General features: G+C 35.6%; 1 pseudogene; it reads right to left on the bottom strand.

Annotated features, from left to right (window-relative positions):
- LOC110901357 overlaps window positions 1-19,078 on the bottom strand; it is a 33,437-nt pseudogene extending 14,359 nt beyond the window's left edge.
- Window positions 19,079-19,291: the final 213 nt, after the last annotated feature.

Genomic DNA, 19,291 nt, shown 5'->3' with positions numbered 1-19,291 from the left:
AGTTGTCGAAAATCTTTTGAGTTTTTCAAAATTTATGCTAAAACACACTAAAATCTCTTTTTTTTTTTTGGATTTTTGACTGTAATGAAATGCAGTAAAGAAATATTTACAGACAACATTTTAGTGAGTTTGTGTAAGAGGATCATATCAGTTTTTAAGACAAATCACCAACACCGTTAAGCTTCATTTCATTTTAAGTTCTAAACAATTCACCTAGAATGTCAATATACTGGTCCACTTTAAATTTTCACACAAAGTTCAACTGTTTCGAGATATGAGATTAATGTTTTAAGCACTTAAACTTATTCGCGTGTCCCACCACTTGAATATACTCCCGTATCCAGATCCCAATATTCAGTCTTATAGGTGAGTATACCTAGTTGATATCTGTAAGGGGTTAGATGCGAAACCGTGAGAGCTCAGGTCAGAACTTCCGTTCAGCAGAGAGATGACGGTTCGACTTTTGGTGTGTCCCCATTAGAGGATCTTTTCTTCAACAGCACATGATTAGCATTTTTCAATGTTTCATCATTTTTTGTACTGAGGGCGAGCTATATTTCAAGCAATGCGTAAAGTATTATACGGAACTAGGTCAGAATTTCCATTCAGCAGAAGTCCCGGGATAATACCCCAGATATCACTAAGCATAAAGACCTAGTATCTCAGAAAGAGGGACCTTTCAAACAAGATTTCGGGGGTTACCCATATATCCAAGAAATGTTTCCCCACGATATAAGCAAGTTTGAATTTTAGGTTTATATCTCGTCACAATCTACTAAATGTGCAAAAACCTACTGGCACATCCACAGTGAGATTGTTTATCACATTTTTACTTTCCAATTCTTTAGCGTGTTGTGATAGTCCACTGATGTACTATCATTTCCTCTTTTTCATAACAAAACTCATTTTTGGATTTTATCATTTTCTTTTTTACTTTTTCAAATTTTCTAAATGTTTTTGGATTTTCTGAAATTTTTACTCCCCCTAAAATGCAAACACATTTAAGGAAAATTGAAAACAAACTATACAAGAAACTTGACAACTGATATCAAATCGCCTCAAATCGCCATTCACTTGGCATAAACAATCAGAACTCCCCCTCTCAACAAACTATTTTTCCCATTTAGATTTCAAAACACTTAAGTTTGTTTTAATCAAAATGGCTTTTCCGGAAACTAAGTTTAGTTGATTTTACCATTTGTAGGGACGTGGTTCATCATATTGTCTTTCAACCAAATATCACTTGTAGGAAAATGCAAGTACAATTTAATGTACTTGATTTACCACTTGCAAGTATGCACAATCAACCCTCTGTACCACTTGTAAGAACGAAATCACTTTTCGTGAATTTTTCAAGAAAGATGCTGATTCATGCTCCACGCTTACCAACCTGGGAGCTCCGGCAAGTCACACTTAACCTTTTCAAAAACATTTTAAGGATGCCGATTCATGTTCCACGATTACAAACTTGGGAACTCCAGCAAGTCAGGTGTTTAATCAAAGAAAATATCCACCCAAGCCTGACCAGCCTTGGGTGTTACCGAGTCATCAACACTCGGTTTCTTACCTCCCATTTTCTTCTCATAGAACTCTTTAACCCCTTTGACTTTTCGATCAACCATTTTTCCAAAGATGTGTTTTACCTTGGGGTTAAAGGCCTTTTCAGCATCAAAAACCTTTTTGTCAGAATAAAATTGGTTTGAAATCTCAACTTTACCAATTTTCTTCTTAAAATTTTCAGCCCGAAGTGGTGGAAAATTCTCATCATCCACAGTCGGAACTGATTCTTCACCATCTGATTTTGTGGAATCAGATTCATTTCCAGATGAAAGCTCCTCTGATTTTGACTTATCAGAATCATCGCTAGAACTATTAACAGACTTCTTAATAACCCATTTCTGGTTGTCAGATTTAGCTCTTTTCTTGTAAAACCTGTTTGAACATTCACCAATTTCAAATTTTGAGTTTTTGAATAGTTTTGTTCTATCAATTGGTGGTTCAAACTCAACCACTTTCTCTTTCAGTTTAGAAACTCCCTGTTTGGTTTGAATTGCTTGCGAACAGTTCACTGCAAGATGTCCAATTCTACCACATTTGAAACAGGTTCGAGTTTTCTTCTTCTGATCAACAGTCTTCATTTCATCTTGCTTCTTAGCAAGGAACTCTCTGTTTGACTATCTCCAAAATTCTTTCTTTTCTTCTTCTTCTTCTTCAGCTGATGTACCTGAAACAAATGTCATCTTTGATTTAAAATCTCGAATATATTTTTCATTTTTCTGTTGGAATAAAACCCAATCCTTTCTTTTTGAAATTACCATTATGGTTTGGTTTCTTTTGAAAACCAGAACCAGAACTGTAACCATTTTTCTTGTTTAATCTTTGTTGAACTCTTGAGGTGTATGGTTTAGGTTTTTCATTAAGATTTAAATCTTTTATTTCAGAAATATTAATTTCTGTTAGTTTGAAAACCTTTTTGATCAATTCAGTTTTTACACCTCTTATTGGAAATTCCTCATCAGAATATAATTTGTCCGAATCATTCAAAGTATATACCACTTTAAATGTTTCATCATTCAAATTAGATTTTGATAACAGGAATTCTTTATCATAAACTCTTTTGCCCTGTTTTTCATTTTGACCCGGAATGCTGGACTCAGACTTTGACTCTGACATAGACTCCGACTTTGACTCCTCAGTTTCATCGTTATCTAACACATGATCCACCACTTTCTTCATCAATTGAGATTGTTGAACAATGTCAGACGATGTAAACGTGACATCAATACTTTCTGGCAAATTGACTGAGGACTCCGACTCCCATTGTAAGTTTGTAGCCTTTTGGACTCATTCAGAATTTGGATTTCTGGGCAAATATCCATTTTCCAGCGGGGGTGGACACTTGTTATAGCTGACACCTTATTTCTTACCAGAATTCATCTTGTCAGTCTTTTTCTTTGTGTCATTCTTCTTCTTTTCGTTCTTCTTCTTTGGAGTCTTCTCTTCAGTTTGTTCTTCTGTCACTTCATCTTCTTCAAATGCCTTCAACAGTTGGATAAATCATGTCAATAACATAAGAAGTACATGAGTAACTTTTCAACAAACGATTAACTCTTTCAGTTTCAATTCTTTGAGCCTCCAGTTTCTGCTCGAGAGCAGCACACTTCTCAATGTAGTTGTTCACAACTTTCTGTTTGATCATGAACGCTCCTTGAAGTGTCTTCATTGCTGTTGCCTATTCTTCACTCGTATCATTGTACATATTCATTGCTTTATTCAGAACATTGTACGATTCTTTCAACCTGTTCATGTTGTGAATCAATGTACTGTTTTGTTTCTTTACAGCTTCACAATTTTCACAAATCACCGGACTTTTCTTTGCGTCAACTTCTTCACTAATCTTGAACTTTGGAACTTCTTTCACTTTTCTTCTGACCACCAGAACATCTTCATCATCACTTGTTGGTGCATACATCTGTCGACTTCGTCTTGTATCGAGTCTTAGACTAGATTGTATAGATCAGGGCACGTTATACGAGAAAATATGAGAGTTTAATAGTTAAGAAATTGATTTCGCTCCAAGATACACATGGAGGTGATTTCGCCCGGAATCACTTGTTTCTGATTCCGCTCCAAATGTCTTGTATATTTCGGGCGAAATCAGACCTCTATATATAGGTCATTTATGAGCGAAATCAGTATCAATTGCCTTGTATTCCATACCGAACTACTGTCGGTGTGAAGACTGATTGTAATTGAGTTTTTATCAATCAAATCAGTAGTTAAAGTGAAGAATCAGCTGTTTCTACATCAGTTACTTGTTTTCCGCACCTGTAACTGATCAAAACTCCTCTGATCGACTCGTTTGGGTCAGCAAACGATCCTACAAGTGGTATCAGAGCACAGGAGGAGGAGTTCTGTAGAGATTAGCTGGATTTCTTTGAAATTTCTTACTTCTACACCTTCTTTCTTCATCAGAATGAGATTTACCGGTCAAAATCTGATCAGTTTTTCACAGACTATAGATAATTGGACATTAACAAACCCCTGAAAGTTTGAGACTAAAATACGGCTTAAAAATGGACAAAATGGACCTCCGAGTTGATTCCGCTCGAACTGGATATTTCTGATTTCGCTCGAGATGAATGTCTGATTCCGTTCCAAGTTACAGATTCTGAGTGATTCCGCTCCAACGTCTAAACTGATTCCGCTCCTAGATACAAACTTTGAGATTCCGCTCTAGAGATAGTTTGAGATTTCGCTCCAGGCAAACAAATTTCTTGATTTCGCTTCAAAAATCAGTGGTGATTTCGCTCCAATTAACAAATTTCAGATTTCGCTCCAAACTTGTTTGTTGATTTCGCTCCAAGCTGCCAGTCTCATATTTCGCTCTTACTGCAATTTGCTATTTCGCTCGAACCTGTTATTTGTTAATTCCGCTCGAAATTACTTGTTTTTGAAAAACATGATACGTAATCATGAGTGAAGAATTCTACAACGTGTTCGCTTCATCTCCGACTACTCCGGCTTCCATTGCTCAGAATATGAACTTGGAAAACGAGACCGGAACATTACAAAAGCCCCCAAAACTGATGAATATCGAAGAATACTACGGGTGGAAAGACAGATTCGAAAACTGGGTTCAGGCAAACCATCTTAGGTCATGGGAGTGTATTCTGAAGAAGTACGTTTTGCCACGAACAGATTTGCAGGTTATCAAAGAGTTATCAGAATTCAGTGACAAAGAGCGAGATATGTATAAAGCCGAAAAGATGATGATCAGTCTGCTACAGCAAGCCATCAAAGAAGACATTTTCATTCTGCTTCAGCATGACAAGACTTCAAAATCAATTTGGGATGCTCTTCGTGTAAAATTTGAGGGTAGTGAGAACATGATTAAGAGCAAGAAAGCGTTGCTCAAGAAAGAGTTTGATCTGTTCAGTAGTTTACCGGGAGAAGATACGAAGAAGCTGATTGAACGTTACTGCCACTTGGTGCGATCAATGTCGATGCTGAGTATTACAAAAGATTGTGAAGAGTGGGTAGACAAGCTAGCTGATGCTTTACCGCAGAAAGAATGGGGAACTTACTTGATGATTTTGAAAAATACTAGGGTTTATGATGGGTTAACGATTTCTCAATTTATTGAAAAGATTGAAAGTCAGGATCTGGAACAGCAAACGATCGCGAGGATGAACAGTCCAAGTGGTCAACAAGATGTAAAGATATACTACAAAGGCAGTGTCCTGGAAGTTGAGAGAAGTCCGAAAATCCAAACTGCGTTCAGTGCTGGGGATTCAACGGAAAAAGCTGATCAAAGTTCCAAAAGCAGCAGTGGATTCTCTTCATTTCCGAGTGTCAATCCAAAAGAGTCAACTACAAGCTTTCATTCTCAAAGCACGAAAACAGGTGGTTATGTGATTTAGTGCAACATCGCTTTGAATCTTCCAGGCGGTCAAAGTTTTTCTAAAGAGGTTACAAAAGATCATATGGCTCTACTTGGTTCGGTGTTACTATCTTATGAAGGTTTAGTGGCTGGAAGGATCGGAAATCCTATGCTCACAAAGGAGGATTACGACCAGATAGATGCCGAAGAGATGGAACTGATGGATATTAAATGGTGTCTAGTAAGTGTTCTTCGACGAGCTGAAAAGTTCAAGCTTATTACTGGGAGAAATGACTTTCTTGATGCACATGTTTCAACTTTGGGTTTTGATAAATCTAAAGTTACTTGTTTTCGATGCAGGGAGAAAGGTCATTTCAAAAGAGAATGCAAGAACAGGGAAGCTAGTGGAACTCAGAATCCGTTTGGAAAAGACGACTACTACCGGAAAGCCATTTACCAGCAAGTTGGACAACAACAAGAACCACAGGTGGCTCATGGTAGAAGAATCGAGGATTCAAAGAGAGCATGTTTGGTGGATTTTAACTGGAACAATTACATATCTCGTGAAAGCAAAGTCTGCTTAGTCGATCAAGATGATGAAAGACTACCCGAAGGTTTTAGCTGGGATATGTTTGTTGATGAAAAGGGAGAGTTTAAAGCGTTCATTGCAAAGATTGTTAAAGAACCTGATATGTTTACTGCATGGATGAAATCTATTGGTGAAATTGTAAAGTCTGTTGCATCTGATGAAAGTTCACAGAGTGCAGATGAAAGCTCACAAAGCTCAGATGACAGTTCAGAAAAAGAAATTGTTTTTGATCAAACACCATCCGATTCTGGTTCATCGGATGACAATTCTAAAAAATCTGTACAGTCTGATCAGTCACCAACTGATGATAGTAGTGACGATGAAGAAGAGAAACATATTAATATTTCAAAATCTCATCTTTCTCCTGAAAGTTTTCACTTCTATTTTGCAGATCGCTTGGAGAAGCTAAGAGAAAAACAAGCTGCAAAAGAACAAAAGGAAATGAAGACTGAAAGTGTTGTTCAAAATGAAAAAGTTGAAAGTGTTGCTGAGGAGATGGTTGAGACTGAGCAAGTGAAAGAAGAAGAAAAAGTGATTGAAGCTAAGAAAGTGATCGAAGTTAAAAAGATCATAGAAATTGAAAAGATAGTTGAAGTCGTCAAGCCATGTTTAAAGTGTCTTGAAGCTTGCAAAGAATGCAAAGTCAAAGATAAAATGATAGCTGAGTATGAAAAGAAGAAAGAGCAGTTGTTGTTCAATCTTAACTATGTGAAAGAATCTTATGATGTCTTGAACAGAACAGTGACTGGTCTTCAAAAGACAAACTCGGAGAGAGAAGATGCTTTGACAATGATGAATGTTGTGATGATGTCGAAGCAGAAAGCTATCAACTTCTACATCGAGGAGAGTGCAAAGTGGAAGCAAGAGTTGGAAAATGAGAAAAATCAAAAATGAGAGGATTAGACGTTTATTACAAAGTTATTCTAGTTCTGATTATCTCATTGATCGTATCTATCCGACTGTTGCAGGTATGGAAGCTTTCCAAGATGAAAAGCCGAAGAAGAAAGATACTGGTAAGAAACCGACTGTTAGATATAACAAGTGTCCGCCTCCGATATGGGAAGGGTATTCTCCTAGAAAACCAAACGAGGAGCAACTTGAAAAAGCAGTCAATATAAAGCTAAAAACCGACACAACTGATGAATTACCAGAAAACATTGACGTTACTTAAACATCGTCTGGCACTGATCATGAGTCTGAGTTAATCAAAAAGGTGGTCGATCAGGTGTTAGATACTGATGAAGAGTCTGAGTCAAAGTCAGAGTCTGGAGGTTCATGTTCGTCAGTCAATGGTCCAAAATCGTCGGTTAAACGGTCTTACAGTAAAGAATTTTTGTTGTCAAAAGCAAATTTGAATGATGAAACATTTGAAGTAGCATACACTTTAAATGATTCTGACAAATTATACTCTGACAAAGAGTTTCCAATAAGAAGTGTTCATGTTGACATGATCAAAAAGGTTTTCAAAATGACAGAAATTAATATTTCTGAAATAAAAGATTTAAATCTTACTGGAAAACCTAAAAAATACACTTCAAGAGTTCAACAACGTTTAAACAAGAAAAAAGGTTCTGGTTCTGGTTTTCAAAAGAAACCAAACCATAACGGTAAACTCAAAAAGAAAGGTCTTGGTTTTATTCCACCAGAAAATTATAAAAATGAGAAAAATTCTAAAACAAATACAGGATTTGTTTTAGGTGGAAGTGCAGAAGAAGAGCAGAAGAAACCGTTCTGGAAACAATCAAACCGGGAGTTTCTTGCTGAGAAGAAAAGGAATGGAACTGGAGTGTTTCATCCAAAGGAAACTCGAACTTGTTTCAAGTGCAATGAAGCTGGTCACATTGCATGGAACTGTCCAAAGAATATCAAGAAAAAACAGGGAGTTTCTGAGAAACTAAAAGAAAAAGTTGTTGATGTTGAACCACCAACTGAAAACTTCAAAATTTTTGAAAATTTCATTCATGAAGTTGGTGAGTATTCTAAAAAGAATGTTTACAAAAAGAAAGTTAAAAACAACCAAATATGGGTTGTTAAGAAGGTTAATGAGAAAATTGGCAATGAATTTGGTTCCACGAAGCCAGAAGAGCCACAAGTTAAGGTGAAAGATTCAGTGAATGATGTTGATTTTCCATCACTGAAGTTTGAAGAAGTTAAGTAGAAAGTTGGTAAGGTTGAGATCTCGGGTCAATTTTATTCCGAGAAAAATGAATTTGATGTCGAGAAAACATTCAATGGGAATGTTAAGAAAATTTTTGGGAAAATGCTTAATGGGAAAGCCAAGGGGGTTAAAGATTTCTATGCAACTAAAAAGGCTACCTATAACCCTACTGCGCAAGAATTGAAAACCCTTAAGTATGAAAAGACTTGGGTGGAATTTCTTTTCCTTTGAAGTCTAAGGACTATGCCGGAGATCCCAAGTTTGTAATTGTGGATCAGGAATCGGCATCTTTCATGTTTATTGAGTTTGTATGAAAGTTTTTAAAATTGTTGAAATTTTACAGGTCGAAGGACTACACCGGAGCTTCCAGGTTGGTAAGTGCGAAGCAGGAATCGGCATCTTTGAGTTGGTAAAATGGTTTATGTAGATGTGATATTCCTACAGTTGGTATTGTTTGTGTTCGTTGAATTGGTACAGAGGTTGCTTGAATGCAAAGGGTAAATCAGGGACATTAAGTTGTACTTGATTTACTACATATGAGTATTTGAAAGACAAGATGATGAACCATATCCCCGAATTTACTAATGGTAAACCTACAAGTGGTAAAAACAAATTCATTTTCCGAAAAAATCATTTTGATTAAAACAAACTTAAGTGTTTTGAAATCTAAATGAGAAAACGGTTTGTTGAAAGGGGGAGTTCAGATTGTTTATGTCAAGTGAATGGCGATTTGATGCGATTCGATGTCGGTTGTCAAGTTTCTGTATAGTTTGTTTTTCATGATTGTTTTAGAGTTGGGTCAAGAGTTTAGTTGTTTTTCAATTTTCTTAATGTGTTTGCATTTTAGGGGGAGTAGAAAATTTCAGAAAATCCAAAAACATTAGAAAATTTGAAAAACCCAAAAACACGATAAAATTCAAAAATGAGTTTTGTTGTTCAAAAGAGGAAATGATAGTACATCAATGGATTGTCACAACATGCTAAAGATATGTAAAGATAAAATGTGATAAACAATCTCACTGCGGATATGCTAGTAGATTTTTACACATTTAGTAAATTGTGACGAGATATAAACCTAAATATTCAAACTTGCTTAGTTTGTGGGGAACAACTTCTTGAATATATGGGTAACCCCCGAAATCTTGTTTGAAAGGTCCCTCTTTCTGAGATACTATGTCTTTATGCTTAGTGATATCTGGGGTATTATCCCGGGACTACTGCTGTATGGAAATACTGACCTAGTCCCCGTATAATACTTTCCGCAAAAGCTTGAAATATAGCATCGCCCTCAGCAAGTTGATGAAACAATAAAATTGATAGTCACTGCTATTGTAATCAAAAGATCCTCTAAAGGGGACACACCGAAAAGTCGAAGTCGTTATCTCTCTGTGTATACGGAAGTATCGACCTGAGCTCTCACGGCCCTCGCAAGTTAACCCCTTTACAGATATCATCTAGGTATACTCACCTGTAAGACTGAATATTGGGATCTGGATACGGGAGTATATTCAAGTAGTGGGACACACGGATAAGTTCAAGTGCTTAAAACATTAAATATCGTATCTCGAATCAATTGAAATTTGTGTGAAAATTCAAGTGGACAAATATACTGACAATCTAGGTGAATTGTTTAGAACTTAAAATGAAATGAAGCTTAACGGTGTTAGTGACATGTCTTATAACCTGATATGATCCTCTTACACAAACTCATAAAAATGTTGTCTGTAAATATTTCTTTATTGCATTTACTTTCTTTCAGAAAATCCAAAAAGATTTTGTGTGTGTTTTAGCATAAATTTTGAAAAACTCAAAAAGATTTTCGACAACTGATGTTGGAGAGCTGATTTTCAAAATTCCGAGTGCTGAACATGATGACCATGTGGTGAGGGGGATTTTGTATTTGAAACCAAAATGTTTAAATCCAAATGTTACAAGTGGTTCATCAAGATTCTGAAAAGATAAATCTTTTAGATTGATTTGAGGGAGAGTCAGTGTTAGTGCATATGCCTCTATAGTTAGAATGTTTAAATATGGAAATTTACTGTGAGGTAGAGACTATGCAGGTCAAGTTTGAGCTGGGTTTTAAGATCCTGGGCTGAAAGAGAGCCAGATGACGATCTTGGTACAATCTCCTAAAGAGCCAGGCTGATCGATCATCAGAAGCTTATGTGTTAGAGAGCCAGGTTTCTATACCTGAGGATTCTGTGGACAGAGCATGAGCTAGATCATCGATTATGAGGACAAATCTTGAGCCAGGCTAAAGATTATGAAAGTGTGAAAGCCAGATAACGATCCTGAAGTAGATGATGCTGAAGAACAAAAGTAATACCACCACATTGTTAAGGGGAGTCTGTTGAAGATGTTAGAGAAAGTGAAGCCCAGAGACTGATCAAGACTGAAGACACAGTCAGACTCGACACTTACGACTCATCAACATCTGAGGGGAATCTGTTAGTGCATACATCTGTCGACTTCGTCTTGTATCGAGTCTTAGACTAGATTGTATAGATCAGGGCACGTTATACGATAAAATAGGAGAGTTTAATAGTTAAGAAGTTGATTTCGCTCCAACATACACATGGAGGTGATTTTGCCCGGAATCACATGTTTCTGATTCCGCTCCAAATGTCTTGTATATTTCGGGCGAAATCAGATCTCTATATATAGGTCATTTATGAGCGAAATCAGTATCAATTGCCTTGTATTCCATACCGAACTGCTGCCGGTGTGAAGACTGATTGTAATTGAGTTTTTTCAATCAAATCAGTAGTTAAAGTGAAGAATCAGCTGTTTCTACATCAGTTACTTGTTTTTCGCACCTGTAACTGATCAAAACTCCTCTGATCGACTCGTTTGGGTCAGCAAACGATCCTACATCACTGCTGACCGGTGTCTTGACCTTTTTCTTTTTCTGTTTAGCTTTTTCATCTTCACTATCACTTTCTGCCAGCATTTTCAAATGATCTCTCATTCTTTTTGCATAATATTCAGTGTCATCATCACTATCTTCTTCAATTCGAGCAACAAAAGCTGTGTGAGCTGGAGCTTTGTTAGGATCATAATCATCCCAATTAAAATTCTCCCAGCTAAACTCTTCAGGTAGCTTTTCATCGTCTTGGTCTATCACACATGCTTTACCATCAGCTGGTATATATTTGTCCCAGTTGAATCCTGTTTATGGTTTCTTTTCATCTTGATTCACCATACAAGCTCTCTTTGAAGATTCTTCAATCACATTCCTGCCATGTGCTGTTTGTGCATGTTGTTGAGTTGATTGTTGAGCAACTTGATGGTAGATGGCTTTCCTGTAGTAATCATTGTTGTTGAAAGGATTTTGAGCTCCACTTGCTTCACGATTAGTGCACCCCCTCTTGAAGTGTCCTTTTTCCCTGCAACGAAAACAAGTGACTTTAGATTTATCAAAACCTAAAGTAGAAACATTAGCTTCACGTAGATCATTTCTTCCTGTGATCTGCTTGAATTTCTCAGCTCTCCTCAACACACTAGCCAAACACCATTTTATATCCATTAGCTCCATCTCCTCAGCATCTATTTGATTGTAATCCTCTTTTGTAAGCATTGGATTCCCGATCTTTCCTGCAACAAAACTACTGTATGATTCTAACACCATTCCCAACAAAGACATGTGTTTTTTAGCAACTTCCTCTGAGTAATCCTGATCATTCTCAAGATTTAATACAATATTGCATTGTAGTTTCTTTCCATTCTTTGTTGCTGAAATGTTCGGATCAACTGATGGAAATGATGAGCAACTTGTGTTGCTGTTTGATCCTTTGGATGAACTTCCTGATGAGCCTTTAGCATTAAATGCAGTTTCCACCTTTGGTGATAAGTTGATGGTTTAATCATTCAACCCTGATTTGTAATAAAGCCCAATGTCTTGTTCACCGTCAAAATCTTTCATTCGGACAATCTTCCGTTGCTCCATCTCTCGAGCTTCCAACTTTTCAATGAATTTACTCAAAGTTAGCGAGTTAAATCCTTTCTTGTTTCTGAGCATTATCAAATATGTGCCCCAAGTTTCGTGTGGCAACGCATCAGCTAATTTTTCAATCAACTCCTCATTATCTTTGTTGATACTCACTCTTCTCATGTTAACCAACAAATTGCAGTATCTTTCAATAATCTGTTTTGTGTTCTCATTTTTCAAACCACGAAACAAATCAAACTCTTTCTTCAGAAGTGATTTCTTGTTCTTGATCATTTCTTGACTACCAACAAACTTTGATCTTAAAGCTTTCCAAATCGAATAAGAACTTCCATTATGTTGCAATAAGACCATGACGTCTTCTTTCACAGCTTGTTGCAGCAGACTTAGCATCATTTTCTCATTTTTATATTTCTTTTTATCATCAATGCTCATATCCTTGATAGCAATCTCCTCTTCATCGTCATTTGTCGGTCTAACGTATTTTGTCTCAACACATTCCCAAGCATCTAAATAGTTAGCTTGTACCCAGTTCTCAAAACGTCTTTCCCAACCCTTATACTCCTCGATGTTCATGAGCTTAGGCGGTTTTTACATAGTCCCTGTTTCATTTTCCAACATCGTGTTCTGTGCAAGAGTGATTGGGGTAACCGGGGTAGCGAATGCGTTATAAAATTCCTCATCCATGTTACGAATTTCAAGAAATTTTAAAAACTGTCTTTCAAGCGAAATAACAAACTTCAAACAGAAACTGTTCAAGCGAGATCACTGATTTGAAGCGGAATCTCTGATTCAAGCGGAATCAATCAACAACTTTCAAGCAGAATACAGTTTCGACCGGAATCAAATCAAAACCTCAAGCGGAATAACCCAACTGAAGCGGAATAACACGTTTCAAGCGAATTCAGCAGAAATTTTCAAGCGAAATACCGGTTTTCAAGCGGAATCAACCAGTATTTTCAAGCGGAAACTGGTTTTCAAGCGGAATCAAGCCTGAAATGTTGTTGATGTCATCATACACTCGCTGATTTTCAAGCGGAATATCAAATTTTGTTAGTATTAGATCGATTTTAAGCTTTAAACTTTCAAGGCTTTGTTAAAATACAATTCCGAGCAAGACGTGTAAAAATCAGATCATTTTGACCGTGAAAAGTTATAGATTTTGAAAAAGAAGGTGTAGAAATCAGAATTTGCAGCTGAATTGGTATGAACTCTTCCTCTTGATCTCTGATACCGCTTGTAGGATCGTTTTCGGACCCGAACGAGTCGATCAGAAGAGTTTATCTCAATACGAAAGGCGGAAACAGACGTATCGAGTTCAATTCAGCAAGAATATCACTTTAACCTGTCGATATTATTGATAAAAAGACGTTATACAGCGGCGACACTTCGACAGCACTTCGTGGCTAAAACCGGAAACTGTTCTCCAGATTTCGCTTGAGACAGCCTTTATATAGGCGAAGAGATTCCGCTTGAACATGTTTCAAGCGGAATTAACATAATAAACTCAAGCGAAATCATCATGTTAACTTCGAGCGGAATTAGAACATTTATGATTTCGCTTGAACATGACCTGGTGTCATTTCAAGCGGAATCACCTCTAATTCTCACTTTCTCGTTTTTCGTGCCCTGATCTAACTAGTTCTATACCTTTTATACCAAGTTACTAACCAAATGGGTCAAGCTAGCTTACTTCATTTTTTGAATCATAAGACTATGAGGTGTGGAATGGCCAATTTTGGTTTGTGTTCCTTAATTAAAAAAAAACTACCTAAATGTGGATTGGGGCAAATGGGTTGAAGTCACCAAAGTCATATATTGTATACTAACCAAATGGGTGCTAAATGGGCGATGGTTTGTGTGTTTTTTTAAACAGGTAAATGAATAAAAAAAACTCCATTTAGAACTTAACAGAAAAACATAACAGTAATGTTTCAGCTATGTTTTAAGATATGAAAGATGACCAATAAATTATGTCTTTTGAGGGAGGCTTTTTGAGATTCAGTAGGTAAGTTCACATTCTTTCAATATTAGTGTTCACTTATGTTGCATATTAACAATTTATACAACCATCTTGCCGAATAATTGGAAGAAACTTCTAATCTTTGGGTGATATGAGAGTTTTAAATTAAAGTAGCGAGTGTGGAAGATATAGTCTCATCCCATATGTTTGACTTCTTGAGTCAACTTTACATACTCAAATAAGAGATATTTACGGTCCGGTTCAGCCGGTTTTTATGAGTTTTTGGGTGGAACCGGTAACTACGGTTTTTGGAAAAACTAAGCCAAAGCAGTCGGAAGGCAGCGTCGACTGGACTGTCGGACCAGCCAAATGTTTAAGAATTAAAGGGTTTACGAATAAAGTAAAAAAAGAAAAAAATTAAGAGCACGTATTCGGCTAAACTAATAATCTATATATATGGTAATATTAAGTTCATATACGTAGAAAAACATGTTTTTTTAATATTATGGCGGTATGTTCATCCCGCCCTGTTACAAACCATAAGCCAGACCACATTAGCTCGCTGATTTAACTTGCTTTGGTCAGTTACGTCGGTTTCGATGGTTTTTTAACATCACTAACTCAAATTACCACTACCTTTTTTAATTCTTACTTTCAGGTTTCCGGTTCCATAGTCTCTCAAATTACCACTAAAGTTTCACTTTTATATCTTTTATTTTTAGAACGATGAACAAAAATGGTCAAATTATGGAACCGGGTTCGTACATGTTGGTGGGTTTGTACGGTGGAGATGGTGCCTCCCCACGATGGTGGCTCTCGCTTCCAGGAACAATCACAGAGGTTTTTAGTAGCAGACTGACTTCACTCATGAAGTTTGCAAAAAGAGGTAAGAATATTTGTGCATTTGTGTTTTTTTTTTCTCATAAGGTCTCCATGCTATTTTCCATAAGATTTATATATTTATTCACAAGATAGTTTGAATATTTGTGAGTTTTTTAAACAATACAATAAATATCTAAGTATAATATAGGGTGTTTGAATATTTGTGAGTTTTTTAAACAATACTATAAATATTTAGCATTGGAGCGGAAGACCAAATGTGACTCTTTAAGCTATTATTGTTAGTAGTAGTAATAGTACTAACAATAGTCCAAATGGGTATCAATGAATATGGTAAGAAGAATACTCTCTTTTTTGCTTCTCTATTTTTGACTTTAGAGGTCAACTCTTTAGAAATTCTCACCATTCAAAATGATATGGTTTTTAGTATAATTTAACGCCTATATATTGTTTTGAAGTTCTTCAAAAGTTAATAGTATTCATATCAAAAGTAAATAACTCATGACCAGTTCAGAAAATTAGTCCTAATGAATTTGTCATAGATAAAGTAGACTTTGAAGACATCGCTTTTGACTAGATGACTTAAGAGAAGAGTTTAAGGTGTGCAATTTTCATGAATTGTTATTGTTTGCATCTGTAGTAAAGAAAGATGCCAACCTTATTAAGTTCATGTATGCATGTGTTGGATTGTTGTCTACAATAATTGGCCCATATCCTTTAATTATCGGTTATAATCTTTTATGCCATCTCAACCACTCAAATTTCATTTTTTTTTCTATTGATCCGCCTATGGGTCATATTGGTGAAATATGGAACTAGATTAGGCATGAGGTTTAAAAAGGGTGATGTGGGAAAAAATATTTATTTAAATGGGTGATTTTCCAAAAGGGTGTTGTGGGAAAAAAGTATTTATTAAAATAGGTGTTTTAAAAAATTATATATTTTTAAATAGTATTTTGTTGGCCCGTCGAAAAAAGGAAGATAACTTTGCTTCAAGAAGTGGGCCAAGTTTTGGATAAAAAGATTGACTAGAATGCATTGGTCACGGAATACTATATGTTGTATCGCCCTTTGGACAACGACGACAAACTACTAATAAAATGACAAATGTAGTTTATAAGAAAGTATTTAGTTATTTGTGATTTTCATGTACTCATTCATTTATATTTTTTTAATTTTAGTAGCATTTTTATACGTTTATATTGAAAAGTTTTTTCATTACAAAATTCATCTCAATACCAGTAGATATTATATGTGATTGTTATAGTTCAATCAAGGTATTTGTCTTCAAACTTTTGTACATATTATCTTTAATAAATCCAGTTGTACGATGGTTACAACTTTGTGAATTATAAATCATATTGGAGGGACATATATGTCATTTTATCACGTTTCAAGAGTTTTATCACATTAGTTCTGTGTTTCTTCAAACAAATTTTAAATGTTAGTTACAAATTTGTAAGAGTTCAAAAATATTTGTTGGTTGTAGGTTTTTGTGGTCCAATAGAAACATTGTGCACGTGAGCTTGCGGGGCTTTGGAAGTTACCAGGTGGACTCATTTTTGAGGTGTGCACACATACGTACACACACTTACTTTTTATGCTTACTACTGATTGTTACTTTAGGATGATGTGAATATTTGCATGTTTATTTGTTGGTTATATTGTTGAGCATATACTATCACTTTACATGGTCAACGAATTGATCATCTCTGAATTGTTGCTTAATTGTTTGCTCAATGGAAGCAAAACAACTGGCTTGAAGTCTCTTTTAACAAATTAATAACCTAAATCTGTTAATTTGTTGCAGGTGATAAATAAAGAGAAGGTTGCTTTGTGAAGATGATATATTATCGTCGTTGTGCTGAGCAGGGGCGGTTCTTAGAAGGCCACTGGCAGGGCCACGACCCGTTGCAGGTGATAAATAAGGAGAAGGTTGCTTTGTGAAGGTGAAGATGATATATTATCGTCGTTGTGCTAAGCAGGGGTGGTTCTTAGAAGGCCACTGGCAGGGCCATGGCCCGGGCAAATTTTTCGGCCATAGTGCTAATTTTCCGCATTTCGATCGAAATTTTCATATATACTATGTTTGCCCCGGGCTTGCCCGGGCTTTTTTTAGTGCCCGTGTCTTTCGGCCCTTGGCACGTTCAACGGGCAAGATCCGCCACTGGTGCTGAGGTACGATCTCTATAATTTTGCATATCTGATTTCGTATTGTACGTATTTTTTAGCATCATATTTGTAAACCAATCTTGATTTCAAATTAATGTACTAAAGCAACTTTTTAGTCAACTAGCAAAAATTGTTTGTAAACGCCCAAAAAACACTACTTGTGTCTGATGTTTAACTTATTACTTTGTATTGTGACTGACTTACATTTGCTTCTTTTTGTCGGTGATATATACTCTAGTAACATATATCATGGAGATTGGAGAACTGAGGCACAATAGGTGGTCTCTTTTTTTTGGTTTTATGCATTGGCTAGAAACTGGACATCTTTTAATACACACTGAAGTGGAAGAAAAATTAGGGTGTAAGTCACAGTTTGTGCTTTTTTAGTAATGAACATGTGATTCAAACTCCTCACCAAATTAAGTGTACTCCATTTCTTAATTTGTTGTTTAGATATTCTACTCTTACATTCTGGTTTAGGGTATAGGAGGCAGAGTCGTGACTTTGTGGACTAGTTAAAGAAGAAGAAGCATGGTTTGTTGTATATGGAAATTGATGGAGGGATTGCCAGCTATATCATGTATCATCAACACTAAACCTGCTGGTATCATCATCAATTAATTTTCTTGTTCAGTCGCTTATGTTTATAAATCCTTTTTTACTATAACAATTTGAAAAAGGATCATCATCAATTAACTTATGAGAATTTTTGCACAAAATTTTAATCTTTTGAATGTAACAAATTGAAAAAGGATTTGATACGTTTGTTAGATTGAATACTAATCGCTTATATGTTTAAACTGATTTGTTAAATTGAATACTAATCGCATACTAGCATTACTCCTGGAACTATTATGAGTATAAAGAGATTTTCAACGAATTGTGATCGTTGCATATTCATGTATTTTAGTTTGTCGTTGTACTCTAATATATTCATTTGTGTTTTAACATGTATGAAATCATAATATTTATGTCAATGGTGATAATGAAGATATTTTATTTTAGCAACGCGTGTAATACACGGGGTCTTAAGCTAGTGTTATAACAATATAATACAAATTTAATCTAATTTATGATAATACTACTAAATCAAATATTAAACCAACAGCCATCTACAATGATAATATTATGCCAAAAAATTAAGAAAGTAAAACATTTGATCAAAAATATTAATTAGGTCAAAAATGTTCCACCTTACAACTTAGTCCCCAAGGCCATACATGATACAACTAGAAATTATACATATATTTCGAACTATATTAATTGTTAATGGTGCTTCAAAATGTAAGATGAATTGCAAAGGTTTTCACAGTTGCTTGAATGCGAGCTTAATTAGGAAGCAAATTAATAAAAAGATTTAGTTGTGTGATTAAGTTTATGGATAAGGATATGATATTAACAAGATCAAAGCCATATAATCTATCATATGAAGAACTATACTGGAAACATAACTAAAGAAAGTACCCTGATAAGTTAAAAGCCTAAAGTGACTCATCAATAAACTAGCTAGGGTTTCCTTGTGTCAGTCATGAAGAGCTCCCTAAAACAGAAGCTACCACAGATTCACATGAACTACACATCATTTCACTTAATTCATAGGATTACCCACAAGTAAAATCTATTTGCTTCATGGGATTTCTTAAAAAAGAACATGTTATTATTATAATAACATGAATAAACTTAAAACCATTTGCACATCCCTTATAAGGTTTTAGGGAAAATGTGATGAAATATGTGTTTCTAGTTGTGTTCATCCTATTTTAGAGACTATTATATTACAATGTTTTGTGGGTGCACAATAAGAGAGAGAGAGAGAGAGGGAGAGAGAGAGAGAGTAACTTATTGGAGCTTGAAAATTCAAAGAATTAACCCTTCTGAGAGAAGATAACCAAAGAAACTTCCACATCACAAAGAACTGAAAGCTCACATGCCTTTTTCAGAAGACCATTTCTCCTCTTGTAAAAAGTCACTTGCCTAATTGTTGCATTCTCTATTCTCTTCATTTCAGTTTTTCCTCTTACCATTTTTAATTCTGTAAGTATACATTGTTAGACGAATACTTATAAGCTAGATCATAGTAATATTATTATTATTATTTCTATTTAACCTAAGTTATTATGTGACGGTTACAGCCACTATTATTCATGTATATATTCGTATGTATCACAACCTTGTCGATTACAATTCATTTTTATGAACAAAACCTTCGTTCTTTGAAACCCTAAGTCTGGAATCTA

The sequence above is a fragment of the Helianthus annuus genome, chromosome 13 (assembly GCF_002127325.2).
Source record: "Helianthus annuus cultivar XRQ/B chromosome 13, HanXRQr2.0-SUNRISE, whole genome shotgun sequence".
Lineage (NCBI taxonomy): Eukaryota > Viridiplantae > Streptophyta > Magnoliopsida > Asterales > Asteraceae > Helianthus > Helianthus annuus.
This window is presented reverse-complemented; position numbering and strand designations above follow the sequence as displayed.